General features: G+C 42.9%; 1 protein-coding gene across 14 annotated transcripts in view; it reads right to left on the minus strand.

Moving 5' to 3' along the window:
- The window catches only part of LOC140729646 (leucine-rich repeat-containing protein 4C-like), a 1048826-nt gene that overhangs the window by 889271 nt on the left and 144042 nt on the right, over positions 1 to 15513 (minus strand). Inside the window, exon 1 of one of the 14 annotated variants that reach the window (XM_073049651.1) lies at positions 14952 to 14968. The exons of the other annotated variants lie outside the window; for them this stretch is intronic. The gene's annotated coding sequence lies outside the window, so the exon portion shown is untranslated. Of the gene's footprint in view, positions 1 to 14951; positions 14969 to 15513 lie in introns of those variants that run through there. 14 annotated transcript variants of the gene reach the window in all.

Raw genomic sequence — 15513 nt, forward strand, 5'->3', positions numbered from 1 at the left:
AGAGCTGGATTTGGTGCTGTTAAAGCAGCAGGGCCATGGCAGGGTCACTGGCATACTTTAATTCCACTGTTCAACTCAACTCCCCGGATCCCAATGAGACTCTCAATGAGAGATGTTTACAGCAACAAGAGAGACATTCCATAACCTGCGTACAATGCTCCTTAGGTCAACCATATATTTCACTTCTTTTATGTTATTTTTTTACATTGAAAATAAACATAGAAAATTACAGCACATTACAGGCCCTTCAGCCCACAAAGTTGTGCCGACCAATGTAGCCTACTCTAGAGACTACCTAGAATTTCCTGAGCACATAGTTCCATGTACCTATCTAAGAGGCTCTTAAAAGATCCTATTGTATCCGCTTCCACCGTCGCTGCCAGCATTACATTCCACACACCCACCGCTCTCTGTGTAGAAAACTTACCCCTGACATCCTCTCGGTACCTGCATCCAAGAACCTTAAAACTTTGTCCCTTCGTGTTAACCATTTCAGTCCTGGGGCAAAGCCTCTGGCTATCCACACAATCAATGCCCCTCATCATCTTATAGACTTCTAAAAGGTCACCTCTCATTCTCCGTCACTCCAAGGAGAAAAAGCCAAGTACACTCAACCTATTCTCATAAGATACACCCTCAAATTCAGGCAACATCCTTGTAAATCTCCTGTGCATTCTCTCTATAGTATCCACATCCTTCCTGTAGTGAGGTGACCAGAAATGAATACAGTACTCCAAGTGGGGTCTGGCCAAGCTCTTATAAAGCTGTAACATTACCTCATAGCTCTTGAACTCAATCCCACCATTGATGAATGCCAACACACCATATGCCTTCTAAACAACACTGTCAACCTGCACAGCAGCTTTGAGTGTCCTATCGACATGGACCCCAAGATCTCTCACATCCTCCACACTGCCAAGAGTCTTGCCATTTATAGTATATTCTCTCTTCAAATTGGACCTATCAAAATGAACCACTTCACACTTATCTGGGTTGAACTCAATCTGCCACTTCTCAGCCCAGTTCTGCATCTGATCGATGTACCGCTGTAACCTCGGACAAACCTCCAGACTAACCACAACACCCCCAACCTTTATGTCATCAACAATCTTATTAACCCACCCTTCTACTTCTTTGTTCAGGTCATTTATAAAAATCACAAAGAGGAGGGGGTCCCAGAACAGATCCCTGTGGAACACCACTAGTCACCATCCTCCATGCAAAATATAAACTATCCTACAACCACCCTTTACCTTCTATGGGAAAGCCAATTCTGGATCCACAAAGCAACATCTCCTTGGATCCCATGCCTCCATACTTTCTGAAGGAGCCTTGCATGGGGAAACTTATCAAATGCTTTACCGAAATCCATATACACTACATCCACTGCTCTACCTTCATCAATGTGTTTCGTTACTTCCTCAAACAATTCAATCAGGCTCGTAAGCCATGACCTGCCCTTGACAAAGTCCCGCTGACCATTCCTAACCAGATTCTGTCTCTCCAAATGCTCATCAATCCTGCTTTTCAGTATCTTCTCAACAACTTGCCCACCACTGGTCAGTCTCACTGGTTTATAATTTCCTGAGTTAACTCTACTCCCTTTTTTGAACAAGGAAACAACATCTGCAACCCCCCCCCCCCAATCCCCCAGCATTTCTCCTGTCCCTATTGATGACACAAAGATAATTGCAAAAAGCTCAGCAATCTCCTCCTTCACTTCTCACGGTAGCCTGGGGTGTATCTCATCTGGTCGCGGTGACTTATCCAACTTAATGCTTTTCAAAAGCTCCAGCACATCCTATTTCTTAATGACTATATGCTCAAACGTTTCAGTCCACTGTAAGTCATCCCCAGAATTGCTGAGGTCTTTTTCCCTGGTGAATATGTAAGCAAAGTATTAATTACCACTGCTACCTCCTCCGACTCCATGAAGATGTTTCCGCTATGGCACCTAATTGGTCTTATTCTCACATGGCTCATCCTCTTGCACTTCACATACTTGTAGAATGCCGTGGGGTTTGCCTTAACCTTGCTCACCAATGCTTTCTCATGGCGGCTTCTGGCTCTCCTAATTCCATTCTTAATCTCCTTCCTAGCAACCTTGTAATTTTCTAGATCTCTAACAGCACCTAGTTTCTTGAACCTTTCGCAAGCTTTTCTTTTCTTCTTAACGAGACTTTCTACATACTTTGTACACCATGGTTCTTTAACTCTACCATCCTTTCCCTGCTTCAATGGAACATGCCTATGCAGAACTCCATGCAAATGTTCATTTCCCTGAGAACATCTGCTCCCAATTTATGCTTTCAAGTTCCTGCCTAATAGTATCATATTTCCCCCTACCACAATTAAATGTTTTCCCAAATTGTCTGCTCCTATCCCTCTCCAGCACTATGGTGAAGGAGATAGACTTGTGGTCACTACCTCCAAAGTGCTCTCCCACCGAGAGCTCTGAAACCTGCCAAGTTTCATTTCCCAATACCAGATCAAGTACAGCCTCTCCTCTAGTTGGCCTATCTACGTATTGCATCAGGAAATCTTCCTGAGCACACCTAACAAACTCCACCCCATCTAAACCTCTTGCACAAAGGAGATGCCAATCAATATCTGTTTTGTATAATCAATATTTTACATCAACATTGGTTTTTCATCTTGAATGTGATTCTGGAACTTATGGAGCCTGCGACTTGCAGTTTAGAGATCATTTGTGTGTTTCAGCACTCTGCAGTCTCCAAGAGGATTCTGAAAGGCAGAGGCAGTGTGAACAAACCTCGTGGTGAGAAGGCTGCATGAGAGCTTTGGGGTGTGAGCTGATGTTCAACTCTAGTTCACCAGTTAAAGCTTCTATTGATCACCAATTCCATTGATCTTCCGACGAGGACGAATTAAATATTGAGGCAAATGTGGAAGGTGAGTGCCACCTGCTCATCTGATCACTGGTGAGATCGCACTGCTGCGGAGAGAGGGGACTGTGTTTTGTTTGCTGGTGAGATTGCACTGCTACAGAGAAAGAAAGGCCTGGGCCCAGGGAATGTTTCCCAAATTTTCTGCGTTTCGGATATGGATTTGGACTGTAGACTTGTTTTCAGTCATAGCTTATTTTTAATATACTATTCATTTTCGCCCGACCTTTCTCATTTTTATGTACATGGACGAGGGATTTGGTGTTATATACTTTGATATTAGGTTTCTTAAGGTTGTTATAGTCATGGATGGTAATGGGGACAAGCTCCCGCTTCCTATTAAATACTCCCAATGGCATTTGCCTGAAATAGCCTCTGACAACCAAACCCAGCTCCTGGCCTTCATGTGTGGCTTAGCTACCAAGCCTGGTGGAACTGTTTCATACGGGCAGGACAAGGGGCAAAGGCAGGGTACTGGTGCCTTAAAATCAGTAGCTTCAGGCAGATGGGGCTCATCAGGCATGGTTGGTAGCTCATCTAGAAGCAAGAAAACTCTGATCTCAAACCTCCGCTGCCTTGCGGCTTTACCCACTCATAAGGAAGGCTTCGGGAGTAAATCCTGAGGGTAAAATCAGGGGTTGGAGTCCCAAAGGCAGTCCTACATTAAGTTCACTGCTGACTGGAAACCCCTACAATGCTGCTGGTATCAAACTGCATCAATCTATGCCATTCCTCCAGATTCATCAGATGTGAGCGGAGGGTGAGCTTGCTACATGGGCAACAGCTTGCTCTCCATGTTGTACTCCCAGATACACAGCTAGGATACAATATTCATGGTCAACTTTGACCAATGGAGACCTCAGAAACAACAAACACTTTGGTAAAAAAAAATGAACTTCTGAACATTTGAACCAGAATAGAATAAATGCTCTCAGCCAAAATCCTTAGGTCATTCTGTTGGTTACCCCTTCACATCCACTTCCTCATCATGGGCAGTTCTCTAGGTTCAAGAATAGCCTGCTCTGACTAGATTTGCAAGTGCCGATGTGTCTGATGTGATCACAGAAAAAGTTAGTACTGCTGCTGCTTTATCGCTCCGGTCCGGACCTTCAACACTGTTTCTGTTGAGTTTTACCGATTCACCATGTGACTTCCCGAGTTTCCTTCAGCATTCCAAAGATGTGTATTGGTAGAGGAATTGTTCTGGGATTAGTGTCAATGGATGTTTTATGATCAGCATCGACCTGATGGACCAAAGTAGTCTTTCTGTACTATACAAGTTTAAATTCCATATTTTCTGCATTTTTTAAAGTTTTAAATGTAACCAACAGACTCAAGTCTTTTTTATTACAGAGATTTGATTAACATGAACTTTTGCATAAACACAAAGCAGATTTATACTAAATTTTTTAGGAAAGCTGCAGGTAATTCATTTAAAATGCCACCTTCAGGGCAAAAGGATGGCACATGTGGTCTCTGAGCTAAGACTGTTTTGCATAATGATCAACACCTCCTACGTGCGATAAGGTATTTGTCACATTGTGTGAAATGCAATGAAGCAGCAAAATTTCAGCTTGTTCCAGTTAAGATAGGCCCTTCCCTATCCTGGTGGCATCCTCAGTCACTCTCTCCCAGTCACAGTGACATTATGGTACTGCAGAGTTTATTTTTGTAATTATTTTTTATTATGAAAAAGGTTTAATTTGATATCAAAATTCCATATCCCATTATAGATTTATGCTTCTTGTATCCTTTTTGCTTTAAAAAAGAAAGCACTTTTATTATACATCATGAATTTAATATAAAACATCATAAGGTTGGAAGAATTTTAGATCATAACTAGAGGACATACAGGAATGAGATATCAGCTAGATAACTGGTGTCACAGTAACAACCTTGCACTTAACATCGATGAGACCAAAGAACTGATTGTGGACTTCAGAAAGGGTAAGACAAGGGAGCACACACCAGTCCTCACTGAGGGATCAGAAGTGGAAAGAATAAGCAATTTCAAATTCCTGGGTATTAATATTTCTGAGGATCTATCCTGGACCCAACATATCGATGCAGCTACAAAGAAGGCAGAACAGTGGCTATATTTCATAAGGAGTTTGAGGAGGTTTGGTCTGCCACCAAAAACATTTGCAAATTTCTACAGATATAGAGTGAAGAGCATCACTGTCTGGAGTGGAGGGGGTACTGCATAGGATTGAGGTAAGCTGCAGAGAGTTGTAAACTTAGTCAGCTCCAATATGAGCACTAGCCGCCATAGCATCCAGGACATCTTCAAGGAATGATGTCTCAGAAAGGCAGCATCCGTCATTAAGGATCCCCATCATCCAGGACATGGCTTGTTCTCATTGCTACCATCAGGGAGGAGGTACAGGAGCCTGAAGGCAACACTCAACAATTCAGGAACAGCTTCTTCCCCTCTGCCATCAGATTTCTGAATGGACATTGAACTCATGAACACTACCTGACTACTTTTTTTATTTTTGCACTAGTTATTTAATTTAACTATTTAATATATATATATTCTATAATTCATGTTTTCTCCTTTATTATTATGTATTGCAGTATACTGCTGTTGCAAAGACATCAAATTTCACAACATACGCTTGTGATATTATACCCAATTCTGATTAGGTTTGCTTTACCAACTTGTAAAATTGTAAGGATGCAAGAATAGTCATTGATTCATCCCTTCCTGGTCTGAAGGTGCTGGGCCCAATCCAAGTCCAGACACAAGTCTTGCACAAGTCCAACGGTTTGTACAACGCTATTCCAGCTTGGTGCATTCCGGATTTCAAGCTCAGCAATGTTCTGTAAGGAGTTTATCTGCCCTCCTCATGGAATGTGTGGGTTTTCCCCGGGTGTTCTGATCGCCTCCCGTAGTCCAAAGATGTACAAATTAGTGCATTAATTGGTCATTGTAAATGGCACTGCGATTAGGACAAGGTTAGTCTTGTTTGGTGTGAGCAGATTAGCTCAATGGGCCAGAAGAAACTATTCTGTGTTGTCTGGGCAGTTTGGCTCTAAGGGCCAAAAGAGACCATTCTACACTGTATTGCTAAATGAAAAAGGAAGACTTAGCCAACTCAGCAGAGATTGGGGATGAAACTTGGGAGGGCATTAGATTTTCAGGGCTCATTAACTTGCTTGCTAAGCCCTCTGAGCCACTGGGAGAAGATGCAATAAGCAGTTTTCATGTAATTTATAATAAATCACTTCAAGGAATGCCAACATGAAATATGCCATAATGTTACAGCTATGATTTCATTCTTGCCTGGTTGATTTTGACTCACTTGGGTACAAAATTTTCATGTCCCACCTCCCATTCTCATGCCAATCTATAATAATAACCATATAACCATATAACAATCACAGCACGGAAACAGGCCATTCCGGCCCTCCTAGTCCGTGCCGAACTCTTAATCTCACCTAGTCCCTCCTACCCGCACTCAGCCCATAACCCTCCACTCCTTTCCTATCCATATACCTATCCAATTTTACCTTAAATGACACAACTGATCTGGCCTCTACTACTTCTACAGGAAGCTCATTCCACACAGCTATCACTCTCTGAGTAAAGAAATACCCCCTCGTGTTTCCCTTAAACTTTTGCCCCCTAACTCTCAAATCATGTCCTCTCGTTTGAATCTCCCCTACTCTCAATGGAAACAGCCTATTCACGTCAACTCTATCTATCCCTCTCAACATTTTAAATACCTCGATCAAATCCCCCCTCAACCTTCTACGCTCCAATGAATAGAGACCTAACTTGTTCAACCTTTCTCTGTAACTTAAGTGCTGAAACCCTGGTAACATCCTAGTAAATCGTCTCTGCACTCTCTCTAATTTATTGATATCTTTCCTATAATTCGGTGACCAGAACTGTACACAATATTCCAAATTTGGCCTTACCAATGCCTTGTACAATTTTAACATTACATCCCAACTTCTGTACTCAATGCTCTGATTTATAAAGGCCAGCGTTCCAAAAGCCTTCTTCACCACCCTATCAACATGAGACTCCACCTTCAGGGAACTATGCACTGTTATTCCTAGATCTCTCTGTTCCACTGCATTCCTCAATGCCCTACCATTTACCCTGTATGTTCTATTTGGATTATTCCTGCCAAAATGTAGAACCTCACACTTCTCAGCATTAAACTCCATCTGCCAACGTTCAGCCCATTCTTCTAACCGGCATAAATCTCCCTGCAAGCTTTGAAAACCCACCTCATTATCCACAACACCTCCTACCTTAGTATCATCAGCATACTTACTAATCCAATTTACCACCCCATCATCCAGATCATTTATGTATATTACAAACAACATTGGGCCCAAAACAGATCCCTGAGGCACCCCGCTAGTCACCGGCCTCCATCCCGATAAACAATTATCCACCACTACTCTCTGGCATCTCCCATCTAGCCACTGTTGAATCCATTTTATTACTCCAGCACTAATACCTAACGACTGAACCTTCTTAACTAACCTTCCATGTGGAACTTTGTCAAAGGCCTTGCTGAAGTCCATATAGACTACATCCACTGCCTTACCCTCGTCAACATTCCTCGTAACTACTTCAAAAAATTCAATAAGGTTTGTCAAACATGACCTTCCACGCACAAATCCATGCTGGCTACTCCTAATCAGATCCTGTCTATCCAGATAATTATAAATACTATCTCTAAGAATACTTTCCATTAATTTACCCACCACTGATGTCAAACTGACAGGTCTATAATTGCCAGGCTTACTTCTAGAACCCTTTTTAAACAATGGAACCACATGAGCAATACGCCAATCCTCCGGCACAATCCCTGTTTCTAATGACATCTGAAAGATCTCCGTCAGAGCTCCTGCTATCTCTACACAAACTTCCCTCAAGGTCCTGGGGAATATCCGGTCAGGACCCGGAGATTTATCCACTTTTAAATTTCTTAAAAGCGCCAGTACTTCCACCTCTTTAATTGTCATAGGTTCCATAACTTCCTTACTTGTTTCCCACACCTTACACCATTCGATATCCTTCTCCTTAGTGAATACCGAAGAGAAGAAATCGTTCAAAATCTCTCCCATCTCCCTCGGCTCCACACATAGCTGACCACCCTGATTCTCTAAGGGACCAATTTTATCCCTCACTATCCTCTTGCTTTTAATATAACTGTAGAAGCCTTTCGGATTTACTTCCACCTTATTTGCCAAACCAAACTCGTAACTTCTTTTAGCTTTTCTAATCTCTTTCTTAAGTTTCCTTTTACATTCTTTATATTCCTCGAGCAATTCCTTTACTCCATGCTGCCTATATCTATTGTAGATATATCTGGGCCCTTCCTGTTTATTACTATCCCTGACCTTTTCTAATTAACTTGTAATATCTAACTCAGAAGAAAATAAAACAGAAGTAATTGAAAATCCAAGCAAAGAATACAATCAGATGTTGGCCCAAAGAGATAACCAGGCTCTTTGCTGTTGGAGGATGGGAAAGGCAAGGATGACTGTGCTAATCAGTGGATAGCTGGATTGGGATTAGGGTCAGCAGCCACTGATGGGGAGAGTCAATTCATTCAAACTCTTCAGTTATACAAACAGGGTTTGGCATTTAACAAACAGTACCCAAGCACATCACTCATCATGTGCTGTATCGTACAGCATGGGCATAGATTTTATGAACACGATTGTTCTTCGCAAATTTCTCTACACAGGTTGTTTGCCATTCCCTTCTTCTGGGCAGTGTCTTTACAAGATGGATGAATCCAGCCATTATCAGTGCTCCTCAGAGACTACCTGGTGTCAGCGGTCACATAACCAGGACTTGTAATATGCACCAGCTGCCCATAACAACCATCCACCACCTGCTCCCATGGCTTCACATGACCCTGATCAGTGGAGGGGGGCTAAGCAGGTGCAGCACCTTGCTGAGGATTGACCTGAGGGGAGGAGTGCCTTACACCTCCTTTGGTAGACATACGTGTCTACCTACCACCCTAAGCACATTAATACCCTTACTTAAAATACATCAACAAACCCAAGCATTGCATCAGTGAAATGATTAAGAAACAATTACTCAGAGCCTGATCCTTCATGACCAGTGATGGGAGAACCCCCATACTGTAGAGTTTCCCCACAGCCTGTTAAGTGACAGCACCGCGCTTCAGTGCTTCCCTCAGCAGGGACTCCTGCATCTTGCAAATTGCCATTAAGTAAGTGGATAATCAAAACATTTCAGCCAGATGCACAGGAGGCCTGGAAAGAAAATCATTGACTTAATTCAAAGTGTATTCAGTCTTTCACTTTCTATTGGATTGGTACCTTGCTTAGCACAAAGAATACACTCTCAGGAACAAGAGCAGAATTGGTGTTCTAAGGGGTAGATATTAGATAGATAGATAACAAAGGAAATTATCATGTCACAGTAGCTTTACAAGTGCACAGATATACAAATATAAAACAAGAAAAAATAAGTTACCTCAAACAGTCTAACAAGAGGGGGTCATCACTTTCCTGGCTATAGGTTGGCTCATCATAAAGCCTAATGGATGAGAATAAGAATTACCTTGCAGCGCTCTTTGGGGCAGTGTAGTTGTCTTCGTCTATTACTAAAAGTTTCCTCTGTGCAGCCAAGGTGGCATGCAGAGAGTGAGAAACATTTCAACTCTATAACAGAGCCAGCCTTTCTAATCAGTTTATTGATCTGTTGGTATCACCCATATTGATGCCAATGCCCCAGCACACCACAGCATAAAAAAATTGTACAGGAATTATATCCATGATTAGACATACAGAGTAGCATTACCTGGCAGCATTCTGGCATCAGGAGTCTGGTTTGAATCCCTGACCTCCCCACTGCTGTGCCAGGAAGCTGGCAAGAGAGTACAGATATATTGCCTGTGAAGACTGGCATTGGGTGTGGGGAGACAAGCAGCCTTGCCACTCACTGCAGAGATATAGAGCACGAGTATCATGGCTGGAATATAGCTGGCAGTGAGTGTGGATATTGTTGGGGATTGGCAGCATCTGCTGCACAGGATGACAGAATACCCAGATCACATGGTCACCCACATCAGCTCCTGCTGGGTATAAAAAGTGCCATCCACTCTTCTCTCTATTACTAAGATTGTCAGCACAGAGGGATCTTCAGGTTGGGAAGAGTAATGCAGCTAAATAAAGAGAGAGGAAGCAGCTTCCATCACGTCCAAGGAGGAGAACTGAGAGAGACCATGGGAACCAGTGGTCTGTCACAAGATGGATTAAGCACTGCCAGCCCACAGCAATGTTCCACACTCACTGGACTGAGCAGAATTCAGCTCTGACCTACACAAAACCAGCCCTCTTTAGGTAATCCGTCCATAGCGATGTATTGCTGGGGGAACCGCAGAGGTCCCTCCATTCCCAGCACAGCCTTTGTTAATGGACATTGGCTACACACCCGAGAGTGCTTGCTCCAGTGGTCTCCAGTCAGTGGCCACTTCATCAGGAGCACCTGCTTGTTAATCCAAATACCTAATTAGCCAATCACGTGGCAGCTACTCAATACATAAAAGCATGCAGACATGGTCAAGAGGCTCCGTTGTTGTTCAGACCAAATATCAGATTGGGGAAGAAATGTTTTTTCTAAGTGACTTCAACTGTGGAATGATAGTTAGTGCCAGACGGGGGCAGTTTCATTATCTCAGAAACTGCTGATCTCTTGGGATTTTCACATACAGCAGTATCTATAGGTCAAAATGAATGCTGTGAAAACAAAACAGAAACAGATCCAGTGAGCAGCAGCTCTGTGGGCAAGAACACCTTGCTAATGAGAGAAGTCAGGGAAGAATGGCCAGACTGATTCAAGCAGACAGGAATTCACTGTTACAGCAGTGATGTGCAGAGGAGCATCTCTGAATGCACAACTTGTTGAACCTTGAAGTGGATGGGTTATCACAGCGGAAGACCACATTGGACTCCACTCCTGTGGGCCAGTTTGTCAGGTACACTCCTGTATCCAATAAATTGGCCACTGAGTTTAAGAACACTAATATCTGCATTTTCTACTGTAATACCAAGATGGTACTACACTGAGTGTCATTCTTCAAATTTAAAATGCACAAAATTCAACTCTTCCTAGCCTTCTGGACTGGCATGTTCAATTCTCACAGCTTCACTGTTTTTGTCAAAATGAGACGCTAGTTTCTGTGTTTTACGTTGACTTCTACTTCCATCAACTACTGATCAGACTATGGCCCTGAATTTGCAGAATCACACCTATATGGAAAGAAAGGCCAAGTTTATATTTGAAAATGCTACTGAAGAATCCCAAACAAAAAAAAAACGAGCAGGAATTTACGGAAGTGGTCAAGAACTCATGCCTTCCTCATTCTTTCACCTCCTTGTATGTGTCAAAGAGGAGCTTTCACGGGATTTTGGCAACGTAGTTGCAGTCGAATTGGCGAAGGAAGCCTCAGGCTGATCCAGGAGCAAGGGATTGAAGAAAGGAGCTTTTGTTGCATCAGCTGAGTTCCTTCATCATTCATCGTCTATTAACGCAGTGAGGATGACTCCAGCTGCTGTGTTGTGTTCTTTATGTGAGATGTTGGAATGCGGGGAGACCTCCAGCCTCCGGGATAATCACCAGGTGCACCGAGCTGCAGCACCTCAGAGAATGGCAAGGAACTGGAGCTGCAGCTTGACGATACTCGGCTCATATGGGAGAATTAGGAGATGACAGATAGGAGCTACAGGGAGGTAGTCAAGTTGCAGAAGGCAGGCAAAGGTGCAACTGTCAGGAGGGAGAAAGGAAGTAGGTTGCCAGTGCAGAGTACCCTTGTAGTCGTCCCCCTCAATAATAAGCATACCATTTTGGATACTGATGGGGGGGGGGGGGGAGAGAGCCACAGCGACCAGGTATCTAGCACTGAGTCTGGTGCAGAAATGAACGGCAGAGAACAGGACAGCAGTATTGATAGGGGATTCCATAATTAGAGGAGTAGACACAAGATTCTCTAGACACAAGAGAGCCACCTGGATGGTATGTTGCCTCCCAGGTGCTAGGGTCAGGGACATCTCAGATTGTATAGATGACAATCTAAAGCAGGTGGGTGAGCAGCCAGAAGTTTTGGTGTACTTGGAGGCCTCACTTGGAGTATTGAGAGCTATTTTGGGCCCCTCTATTTAAGAAGAGATGTGCTGACATTTAGAGGAGCTTCTCAAGAAGGGTTCTGGGGATGAAAAGCCTATCATATGAGAAGTGATTGATGGCTCTGGGTCTTTCCTCACATTTTAGGAAAATGAGGGGGAAATCTCACTCAAACCTATCGAATGTTGAAGGACCTGGACAGAGTGAATGTGGCGAGGATGTTTTCTATAATGGGGGAGTTTAAGACCAGAAGGCACAGCCTCAGAATAGGGGAGTGTCCATTTAACAGGGAGGAAGAAATATTTCTTTAGCCAGAGGGTGGTGAATCTGTGGAATTCATTGCCACAGGCAGCTGTGGAGGGCAGGTCACTGGGTATATAGAGCTTGATAGGTTCTTGATTAGTCAGGGTGTCAAAGATTATGGGAAGAAGGCAGAAGAATGTTGTTTAGAGGGAAATGGATCTGCCATGGTGAAATAGCAGAGCAGACTCAATGGGCCGGATGACCCACTTACACTCCTTTGCCTTATGGTCTTCTTCTGATGTACCAACTATTCAACCTCGTCAACGTCAAAAATTAATGACAGGATTTTTCAGTAAATCCAACTGCAAAAATTAACATTTTTAATGTAATAGAGTCTAATTCCATGTTTTCTCCTAAAAAAAAACACAGCAGTAATGCCAAACCTTTCCCAAAAATTCTTGGTTATCTCTCTCTGCTGAACTGCTGTTGCTCCATTAACTGACTTTCTTTCAAGTGAAGTCCACGTTTAATCATTATTTCAACCATACAATTGAATAGAGCCAAACAAATTAGTTCCTCTGGGGCCAAGGTGCAAAACACAACACCAAAAGTCACACACAGCACACAACACATACGGACACAATAGCAGAAAAGCATGCAGTCACAAAACAAAATTTAAAAATAGTGGCATGTCCCGTATATTGATGGCGTATGGGACGCTGTCCTGAAGCCATTTTTCTCTAAGAACAAGACGCAGCATTTTCTCATTACCTACATCACACACAGACAAATACAATCTAGCTCGTCCTCCCAGAAGACAACACTGGAGAATGCACCGACGGGAGGGGCCAGCACACCCACAGAGGCCTCTGCTCTCTCCCTCACTGTCTATGCTGTTTCCCCTGCCAGAAGGCTGGAACAGGTGATCCCGTGGCACGAGGGTCAGGTCTGCGCAACAATCCTGCCGCCGGTCTCACCAATGAGCCGGACTTGCAGTATTCTACATTACCAATGTCCAACTGGGTCTAGCAATCACAATAAAGAAAACTTTCAAGACAATCACTTGCACCATTTGTTGGACTACACACTGCCTCCACACAACGGTACACAGCAAGTCCAGGCGATATCACTGTATAATGTGTGAGAAATCCAGCTCTGTTGCAACTCGCTCATGGGGCAGACCTGCAGTACTTGATGTTCCTAATCTCCAGCAGTGACTTACAATCACAAAAAAACTGTAATGAGAAACAATTACACCATTGGTTGTACCTGGAGAGGCTGCTGTGACTACATGCGCCACTTCTCTAGAAATTTGCTCCTCTAATTCCTGGGCACTTTTGGGTGGTCTATAATATAATCCCATTAATGCTCGTCTCCCACTTGCTGTTCCTCGACTGGGAGCATTCACTCCAGAACAGGTTGAAAATTAACCACTGCTGGTACTTTCCAATCTGTTATTAATGTTGCTTTCTTTGTCTGCTCACTCTGAGAAAGACCTTAGCTCTCAAGAATTCTCATGAGGCCATCTTCAGCTTGACCTATCTGCTACCCACACCCTCCCAAAAAGTCACCATCAAAAGCAGCCTTCTCCTTCTATCAAATATATATCCAACAAACTTTACCCCAGAATTGGCTTACATACCTGGGCAGCTGAGCAAATAAATCAATCCACCACCTCCTTTATACCCCTACACAACTCTGGAGCCCCTGCTCTTCCTCTCATAATGTAAGGTGCAAGCCCCTCATCACACCCTTATCTTACAACTTGCAAAACAGACAATGGCCTCCCTGTTCTCCTCTATAAAAGTGGCACCAGAAAGGAATTGTACATTGGACTTCATACACAATGGTATTTTATACTGGTAGTCCTGACTTACAAACCGTTAAACCCAGGAGCTTACTTTCAGGCACTGAAGTACTTCTGGGTCCATTTGCTTTATATGGGCTGAGCTGGGAGATGGTCCTTATTGAATGATCCCAGCGCTGCACTCTCTTCACAACTTACTGCTAACACCAGTCTCTCATCCAAACACTTCACCTTCTCCAACATCACCTTTCAGTGTTTTTTTTTTGCCCCTCATATCCGTTCACTTTCACAACCAACACCTGGGCCTAGATTGTGCTCCTTCATAAAATTCCATCAACTATATCTGCATAATTAACTCATATGCAAATTGCCTGTAACTCAAAGGAGTGGAAACAGAACAATTAATATCTGGCAAGAAACTGAAATAATCAGGCCTAAAATCAGTATTATAAAGAAAGAGAAAAATCTGAAATAAATAAGAAAGTACCTCTGTTTTCAGAAGGATATGCTTGTTAGTATTAATAGACTGCCTGATTGATTGACAGACTGCAGTTAATTGATTGCCTATCTGACTGAAGGCCCAATTGATTGAGTGATTGATGGAATGACTGACTGACCATCTAAACCCACAACAGCAGTCTGAGCTTTAATCAGCAAGTTGTGCTGCAAAATTTAAAGGTCTGACTTGATGGATTGATTGATTTAATTTATTAATTCTAATTAATAAGATGTAAAAGCTGTGACGTGGGATTCCAATCTAAGCAGTGTGCAAATTAATGTTAAATCTTCATTCATCCCTTGGATTGATTTAAATTCTGAGCAATGATTCAAGCAGTCTGAGGACATTAATAATTTTGCATCCCACCTGCAGTTTCCCAGAACAGTTGAGATTCTGCCAAGAGGTCTGACGGTTTGTACACTGCAAGACTCAGAGAGAGCTTGGTGGCGTTGTCTGCATAACCATACTCTCTGGCAGTTAGAAGATGTAGCTGGAAGGAGAAAGGTAATTAGTTTAGTTGTTTTACCATTAAGTGAATGGTAAGACAAATGCAAACTAATGGATATTCTTTATTTCTACTGCAGAGGTTCGCAATGTCTTTTATGCCATGGACCCCTACCAGTAACAAAGGGGTCCATGGACCCCAGGTTGGGAACACTTGCTCTACAAGATTAAATTTTGAGGACTTACAGTTCAAGATCTGACCTCCTTCAGCTTTTGCATTCCTCTGAACAATGTTAAAAGGCATTAAAAATTGAAATTCCTCTCAAATTGTCCAGATTTCATACTTCCTTTTTTGATCACACCACAATAGATTGAAATGGCAAGACTTTCAACAGGTTTATTTTATACAAGGACAGACGGAGGAACAGAAATAGGCCACTCAGTCCATTGAGTCTCCTCCAACATTCCATCAAGGTGATTTATA

Source organism: Hemitrygon akajei, chromosome 6, assembly GCF_048418815.1.
Source record: "Hemitrygon akajei chromosome 6, sHemAka1.3, whole genome shotgun sequence".
NCBI classification, from domain to species: Eukaryota; Metazoa; Chordata; class Chondrichthyes; order Myliobatiformes; family Dasyatidae; genus Hemitrygon; species Hemitrygon akajei.